The sequence below is a fragment of the Tenrec ecaudatus genome, chromosome 14, assembly GCF_050624435.1.
Source record: "Tenrec ecaudatus isolate mTenEca1 chromosome 14, mTenEca1.hap1, whole genome shotgun sequence".
In the NCBI taxonomy this organism is placed as follows: Eukaryota; Metazoa; Chordata; class Mammalia; order Afrosoricida; family Tenrecidae; genus Tenrec; species Tenrec ecaudatus.
In genome coordinates this window covers 57672422-57681828 of record NC_134543.1, presented here as the reverse complement: position 1 = coordinate 57681828, position 9407 = coordinate 57672422, and positions in this window count along the sequence as shown.

The following is a 9407-nucleotide window of genomic DNA, read 5'->3' as shown; positions in this document are numbered from 1 at the left end:
CAGGAAGTGATGTCAAGGTTTTTATTATCAGTGTGCAGTTGTTTTAGAGATTACCTAAATACCTGAATTCAATAAGATATATACACTACCTCATAGTTTTTTTTCTTTTTTTTTTTTATGGAGAGAGAGCGAGAGAGAGAGAGCTAGATTATAGGTCTGTATACCATAAAAATGTTAACTGAAATCCTATTTTTCAGAGTGAAGTTATATTTAGGCTTTCATTTTGAAAAAATTTGCTCATGCGTAGTAGTTATGAATTGAGCTGCTAACCTCAAGGTCAACAGTTCAAAAACACCATCCATTCCTCAGGAAAAGATAGGGATTTCTATGCCCCATAAAGAGAGATACAGTTTGAAACTCGTGAAGTCAATGCTACTTCATTCTATTGGGTAGCTATGAGTGGACAAGGACTTGATGGCAATGAACTTGGTTTGGTCGGTTTATAGAGATTTGTAGGGCAGGAGTGTAAGTAGATGTAGACACTATTGCAATTGTACAGTTGAGAGCCGAGACGTGCTTATATTTAGATGTTGTCAACTGATGAGATAACACTAGGCAACTTTGAGAGATGTTAGAAGTAGAAATGATTGGATTTAGTACTGGCTACCTAAGGTGGTGTGTGTGTGTGTGTGTGTGTGTGTGTGTGAGTGTGTGTGTGTGTGTATGAGTTGTGTTGGATGGTATGCACTTTTAGGTTAACATCAGAAACAATAGCAATCCCATCCACTCAGAAAGACAAAGGATGGGGGCAAGCATGTGTGTGTCTCTGTCCATACATGTGTGGGAGGGGGCTGGAAGGGTAGCGGGGGAAGTTTGATTATAATATCAAACTTGAATGAGAGTTTCAGATACCTATGAGACACCCCATTGGAACTATTAAATATGTGCAAGATATATGATGGGGCTTCAAAATATTCATGGAAAATTATATGATCTTTTGATTTCATAAATTTTAAAACTCTTTCATATAGATGTAAACTTTTGAGATGCTATTTCAACTGGATATATAAATTTGGAGGCCCTCTGTTTATAGGTACAGATTGAAGCCATGGGAATCCATGGGACCTACTATAAATAAAAATGATGAGAAAGTAGTCTACAGACCCATGCCAAGGACTAAGGTCCGCAACTTTGCTTTACAGAGATAGATAATGAATATTGCTGCTTGGTTGGTCATATGCAACTATTCAACTGTGGTTACAGTGAAGAGCTGACCACACCAATGTATATGTGAATGAGCATGGGTGGTTTGCCATTAAACTTTACAAATTCATGCAGCAGGCTGAACTGACTCTTGGGCCATACTTTGCTGGTCTATTAAATCAGACACTGACTTTAAAACTTGGAATTTTTAGCTCAGAATGAGTTGGTAAAGCAGAAAGAAGTGAACGGAGATAGGAAGCAATAAACCAAGTTGTGTCAGAACCACAGCACAATGGTAGAAGGAATGGAAAGGAGGAAAATGGAAACCATCAATAGCGATATTGTAAAAATGGCCTATGAAGAAGAGGCCAGAGAGGATGTAGCACCCATTCAAAGGCAAAGAGGATAGTTCTCTTTGTTGTTTGTTTTTTTTTAAAGTGCAGGGTGTTTCCATGACCTGTCTTTTCCAAGATTTGTGGTGACATCACTGCCAGCTGTTCATGTTCTGATCACGTAGATTTTAGGAAAACACTTGATCCTCTTGGCAGGCACTGTTAACATAGAGTATTGTAGAGACAGTTATAGTAGACAGAGTTAGATTAAAGTGTAACATCTTCCTCGGATCAGTTTAAAAAAAGTGAAGGGGAAACACATGTGGATTCAGACTCTGGTGAATCCCTTCTGAACATAAATTATGGATGTGGATAGCCTTGATATCATGCAGCGTGGTTTGGGAAGTAGATGATGGGAGATGTAGATCAGGTAAAATTGAAAACCTTATCATTTGATCTCCCATTTGACCCATTTAAAAGTTGTTCTAGTTTTCCATATTTTGTGCTTTCTTTTCAATGGAGGGCTTTCTCTGTTTTGTGTTGTTAGAGTCACTAGCTTTTTTGTTCTTTGTTTTGGTACGTTTTTCACCACCTGAAATCTAGAGTGAGTGACTCTGGAGAGATAGCAACTGGCTTAATGGTGTCTTGGGACAATGGCAGGGAGAGCTGGGGTGGGGAGGGGCAGCTAATAACACGGGGTACAAGCAAGAAGAGAATGTCCTAAAGTTGATTGTGGTAATGATTGTACAACTCTTCTCGATATGATTAAACTATTGAATTGTATGATATATGCATTATGTCCCAATAAAACTGTTTAAAAATGCTAATTTCTGCCACACTGATATAATGCAGTGTGAATAACAATGAAGGGTTACCAGAGATGATGAAAACTTTATAACTGTCTTCCTCAGATAACTATAGGTTATTTGGTAATGAATAGGATGCTATGAGACAGTTGTGAAGATTTATTCCATTATTGAAAAACCCACTGATGATCTGCCATGGAAACACGTGGGAATCCTTGTAAGACCAAGGGGATATAAAAATATAGGGATTGAAGGATATTGAGGGCTGTCCATGTTCTTAATCTTTTGGGTTTCAATGTCAAAGACATATGATCAGGTTTTCTAATTCCTCCAGGGAGGCCTGTCAATTCAGGTCCTTGTGCTTGCCTTTCATCATGCAAAGCCTGCATATAAACAATTAAACACAGATATAAACTACTAAGTCTCCTAGCAGCAGTGAACCTGGCAGCAAAAGTTGACTGAATAGGGAGACTAACTAGCTCTGTTAAATTTTGAATATAAAGTGGGCAATCTGACACGTCATTTATAGCCAAGTTATGTCTAGTCACCTCCCAGGTGTGAGTGACAACACATTTCTTACGTGTGTTTTCCCAGATTCAGACTTCCTGGTGAATGTCGTGCTCACTTGTGAAAGCCTGGAGCTTTGGGAAACAGTGGTGCAGCTTATGCCGATTTTCAGGTAGCAGTTCTCAAGCTGTAGGATGTGACCCCTTTGGGGGTCGAACGACCCTTTCACAGGGTCGCCTGAGTCATCAGAGTAGCACAGTTAAAGTGATGAAGTAGCAATGAAAAATAAGTTCACGGTGGGGGGTCACCACACATGAGGAACTGTATGAGAGGGTCGCGGCCTAAGGAAGGTGGAGAAACACTGATTTCAGGTTCTATTTCTTTAGCCCCAGGCATCTGTAAGGGAAGGACTGCAATTTCAGACTCACTGTTAGAAATGCTCCTTGGGGATCTGAAGAGGAAAGTAATCAGAGCCTCCTTTCATTGATTGTTATGCCAGCAGCAATGCCATATAAGAAAATAGTACATTGAATTAATGTGACGGAATAGAAAAGTTCCCGTCAATTCTTCAGTAAGCCATTCGTAAACTAGTGCCCCTTGTTAGTTCAGAAACCCAAGTAAACATGGTTTATAATTATTGATAACTTGGAGACCTCTCTTTAATTTCAAAAACTGGCCTATTATCAAAACTCTCATGTGGTCCTCCATCTCCCTCGTACTCTCTACTACTTGAAAGAAAAAAGCTGCTGCTTCCCTGTTTCCTACAAAAGGTTTGTGTATCAATTGTGTTATTTCCGTAGTTTTCTGGGAAGAACCACCTTTATTCAACCTAAATTTATGTCCTTTTTCTCCTTATACACTCCCTGGCTGGATGGGGGGCGGGCAAATGTCCATTTGTCCAATTATCTGCAGAAAGGGACACTTTTATAGAATTTTCCCTATATATTGTTTTGTTCCAACTCTCTAAGGGAGGGGATTTCCCAAAAACTAAGCGCATAAAATACTCCTCTCTAGAAAGAATTCAACACCCAGCCTTGGAATCAGATTTCTACTTTATGTAAAGGAGCAGTCCACATTTCTAGTTTAATTTTTAGCCCTTTCAATTTACAAATGTACATGAAACTAAACAGTTTTAAAAAATTAAATGGAAACCTTGCAAACTACCTGAAACATTTTATCTCTTTCACAATATAAGTTATTTTAAAAAATCAGATATCATTTTAGAATTTTAAAACTTCCAAGTTGTAGATTCCAGAAGTCATTGTTCATCATATTACATTGCAGTTTGTAATGGCAATGGACATCTAATATACTCAAGCTAAACTAGTACCCAGGGGCTCAATTTAGATACTATAACCTTATTCTAGCATTCTTTCTTATAGTTTTCTTTATCTTTATCTTTCTATATCCCCTTTTTACCCCCCTCCCCATTTTCCCCTTACTTCCAGTTTATTAGGACCATTTGTAGTCCTAATTTATTTTAAGACTCATATTTCCTATCTTAGACAAATTCATACTCATATGCCCAAACACACCATTTATTTAAAAATTGTATTCCATATGTGATGTAAAGTCACTTTACATCTTGTTCACAGTGTTTGAAAAGGTTTAGTTTTACTGAATTGTGTACCCTTAAAAATGTATGCTAAATAGACTAAGTCGTGATTCTCAGTGGTTTGGTAGTTATGTAACGATGTAACTTGGCAGTTACATCATTATCCTGCATGCCTGACCTGATGTGATCGGTGCATCAACTGTAAGGGGATTTGGTGGAGTGAGACACCTTTACTCTGAGGCTCCATCCAGTGTAAAGGGGGGCTCCCTGGGGTGCAGCTGGCATAACCTTTTATCTTACAAGAGACACAGAGAAAGCAGAAAGGAGAGCTGGGAGGGAGCATCTGGGCTTGGTCCCTGCACTTCCTCAATCTTGGGGAAAGCTGACACCTTCCAAGAGGAGAAGGGGGCTTTCCTGAGCTGGCAAATAAAGGAAGTCTTCTTTGAGACATAGAGCCCTGGAATTGTCCTTCTAGACCCTAATCTGCAAGGTAATCCAGGTCTGTTAATGCCCTCCACTGTGGTGTTTCTGTTAACAGCAGCACAAAACATGCCATTTATTACACCCTTACAAATCCAGTTTCTTTCAGAAGATGAGACTGTATTTTTCTCCAGTTCTCGACATAGCCTTGATAGCTATTGGTTAAGTTAAAAAAATTAGGACTAACTTAGAAATACTTTTTAATGCTAGAATTAGGTGGTAAAGGGGAAAATAATCATTTATAAATACAAATGGAACAGAAAACACAAAGTATGGTAATTGTTTTATTGTGTCAGCTGCTTTTGAGAAAGAAAATCATGAACTTAAGGGTTCTTTCTCTAGCAGTATTTGGAAAATGTTGTTTCTATTGATAGATATTAAAAGAATAAAAGACTAATTAGTGCTTTTTTAAATTAATACTAACCTGACCAGCTTATACTAACCATGAACATCTATGAACAGCCTGCTTATACATCAATAATAGTTGAAGGACAAAGTTATTAATAAATGGAAGAGAGCTATATGTTATGCCCAACAACCCAAGAACATTAACAGCAACCAGCATTCTGAACAGAAGTCTCAGTGATAAGGCTTTTTAGAGAACATTAGACTCACCTGTGAAGTCTTTAAAAATATATATCTGATGCCAGATTTGCACTTAGACCAATTAAATCAGAGGTGAAGGTAATGAGACCCAAGTGTGGGCATGTTCTTAAATATTCTAGGTAATTCTGATATGGGATGAATATTGTGAGTCAAAAATCCAGAGATTGAGGTAAAAACTTTTTCTGTTATAGGAATTTGATCTTATACTTAGTAATTGCTGACTTTAGTATATTTTATGTGGCTCCTTTATTTAGATAAACCAATCTTTAAAGTATATCTGCCTGATCTATGAAGATAGAATTAGTAAATTTCAATGAGATTATTTGACTGTAGCAAGAAAGTGCTGATGTGCCGTAATAATTAATCAACATTAAAACTGGACCAGAGAAGATCACCTTTAGAAGAAGAAGATTTAGCCTCTGCACAAAAGTTAGAGGTCATGGTACCTATCGATGCCCAGATGATTGGAATTCTTTAAATTTTTCCTATTTTTGAATATAAATTATATAATCTAAAATACTACTCAAGATTGTCTTAGTTATTTAAATTTAAAAACTAGAAATGAGTGAATGAAACCAAAGAAGTCATTTTTTCCCTAAATTATCATAACCTATTCAAGATTTGTTATTTTAAGCAGAGGGTATAATCAAGACCTTCAGTCATATTTACATATTCCAAGCATTCTTAAAGTGTGATTTACAGTTCAAATGAATCAGAACACTGTATATAAGTGAAGACTCGTGATCCCAGCCTCAGATATGTAGAATCATAATATCTGATGAGAGGCTGTGCAATAAACATTTCCCCCAAAAGTTTCGCAGATGATTTTGGTGCACACTCTCTTTTGAGGACCAACACCTGACTTTGACCTCAACTTTAACATTCAGGATTCATTTTCAACGCCAGAATTAAACTTTATATGCCACAGCAGACCAGAAGAGGGCAGCAGAAAGCTGGAATTTATGGGCATAGGAGTGAAGACTGAAGGGATCTTGGAAGTCACCTAGGATTGGGGAGAACACTAGGGAATGATACATCTGGGATATTGCTTAAGTACTTGACGTGGGAAACAACAAGCAAATGTGTTGGTCTAACCTTCAGATGCCCAAAGCGAGCTTAAGGACTTTGGAGAAGTTCAATCAAAACCAAATGTCAAAGTTGAAGGCAAGTCAACTGGAAAAAAAACATTCCCAAGACAAAACTTTTTAGCTTACTTATAAGCCCAGAATCAAAAAGAGGGGAAATCAATTCTAAGTCCAGAAACAAGACCAAAGGAAAACAAATCATGATAAGCCTGTGGAAAATGATTGTAGAAACATCCATGTGTGTATTAGCTCAAATCATCTGTACAGAATTTAAAGGGACTTTGACCTGAGTTCTGGCTTTTAAAAACTGGTAACCCAGAGGAAATTAAAAACAAAATAAAATAGCTTTTCTTGGAGATACTCTGAATCTTAGTAACAGTTACTTTATGACTCAATTTACCTGTGTATTGTGTGTACTTGTGTTTGTTTATCTGTCTAACCTGTACATTTAAAAGTTTGCGTTTCCATTTATTTCTCTATAATTTGTACTTATATATTTATATTTATCTCTCCCTGTAATCTCCTTCATTTCACTTTTTGTGTGTTAACTTGGCAATGCATTTCTTGTGGACTGAGTACAAATTATCTCAGCATCTACAATAGGTTGTAAAATCTCCTGAGAAATTGTTTATGAAACTTGTCAGCACTAAAATTTTCTCCCAGTAATAAAAATTTATTTGCAGTTGTTGATACTTATCTTTTGTTAGAAGAAAAGAAGTTTCCTACTTCACTCTCTAAATCCTCTACTAGTAATTAATGGTTTGGAATATTTGTTCTTGCCAAAGGAAGATGACTAAATAACTCTGCTTGAGATCTTTTCTATTATGACTTATGCTATCTGAATTTTCCCATATTTAGCATTAAATAATTCCTGTAAACAACTTAGAGACATACTGTCATTCCATCATTTCATACACTTAACTTTATTTAAAAGTAGTAAAAAGTAGAATAACTTAATATTGTACCAAATACAGAAAAATGTACAAAAGCACATTTCTGACTGGATACAGAGATATCAGTGCTTTGAAAACACATTTTAATTATTACAATAACAAAAGAAAATAGCTTCAATGTCAGTTATGTTACCCCCAGAGCTCAATATTTGCTATGAAGTGATGATAAAACCACATCCCAATGAAACAAAACAACCCAGTGCCACTAAGCCAATTCCACCTGCGTTAGTCTGGGTAGACTAGAGAAAAAATCCATAGACACTCATGTGTGTAAGAAAGAGCTGTATATACAAGAGCAATTGGATATTGAGAAAACATTCCAGCCTAGTCCAGATCAAGTCCATAAATCTGATATTAGCCCCTATGTCCGATACCAATCTATAAAGTCCTTTTCTGACTCACAAAACACATGCAATGATGCCGAATGCAGGAAGATAACAGGCCAGTGGGTGGGAAATCTTGTGGATTTGGTGGTGGTGTAAGCATCTCAGCTTTGGCAGGGGTCTCCATATGGCTTCTCTAGCTCAAGGCACTAGCGTAGTTCCATGAGTATTGTCAGTAGAGCAAGCAGAGAGTGTTTCCTGAGTCCAAGGAGGCAATCCAGGAGTTCCCAGAATCCTCAGAAGGCCATACTCACACAGAGGCCTCATTGACCATATCCTGATTGACAGGCTTAACCCCACCCCTAACTCTTAATCCTTAAAATGACACCAGATTATGTAACTACCACACCAACATTTAGTGAGCCTATAGTGGTCAAAAGTAACATCTATGTTTTATGAAGAACAGAATGCTGTTTCTTGGTGAAGATAAATTTTCTTTTTAATAGAATAACTTACATGAAACAAGTGTGCAATATTTCAATATTGTAAATGTTCTATAAGAATATTTTGGAAAGAATATACATGTATGCAACATGTGTATATGTATATATATATGTATATATATTTCCCTCCAAAAAATCAGTTAATTGATCCTCAGGTTAAAAATAACATTATATGAAATATATTTCTTTATAGTCTCAGAAAAGTATTTATAAGGGAAAAAGTAAAAGGTAATATATTGGTATATGATAATTAAGGTATAAAAATCCTTAGTTTATTAAAATTAAACAGGTGAGGTATTTTTAATACTAGCCAAAAATAGGGGTCTTGAAAAAAACATGAACTTTTCTTTGCACAGACTCTAGTTAAATGAAGAGTTTAGAAGGATGTAGGAAGGTGTCTGTGAACTGTATAAAGAACCAAACTACCTGTCAGAAAGGCTACAATCACAGTAGAAATACATCCATACATTAACAGAGGGTAAGGATAGAATGATGGATGGACTTGTATCCAATACCTTCCCCATGCATTTTCATTACACTAAAAGCTTAGAAAGTCAAGTTAAAAGAAAAGAGAGTTAAACAGGATTAGCCACATTCTGTAGCTGTTAAAAATAATTGTTCCTCAAATGTAATAGTAATAAATCTTTGGAAGGCGATATGATTTTATGAGTTTTTTGCCATTACCACCAAACTTTCAGCATACAGGGTCATTATTGTGCCTACCAGCATGAAGGAGCTGATGCACTTGTTAATCATCCGAAGGGTAAATGCATAATTTTGAAATGAGCTAAAGGGGCAATGAGCCCTGGTGATGCTGTGGGCTAAGCGTGGGGGACTAATCAAAAGGTTTGCAGTCTGAAAGCCAAAAGATTTATTGTCTCTGCAGTTTTATGTGGCAGCACTAGGGGTGGGGATTGACCCAGAGGCAGTGTCCAAAGAGGCAAAAGCAGGTAGAAGAACATGAATTAGAATGCAAGATTCTCTTCATCCATCCAAATATCCATCCTTCCCTCCATGCATTTATCTATGATCCATTATTGGCAACTCTTCACAGATGGTCATGAGGTCAAGAATAAACACAATGCCTCTGGGAAGATTTTTCTCTGGTGAAGAC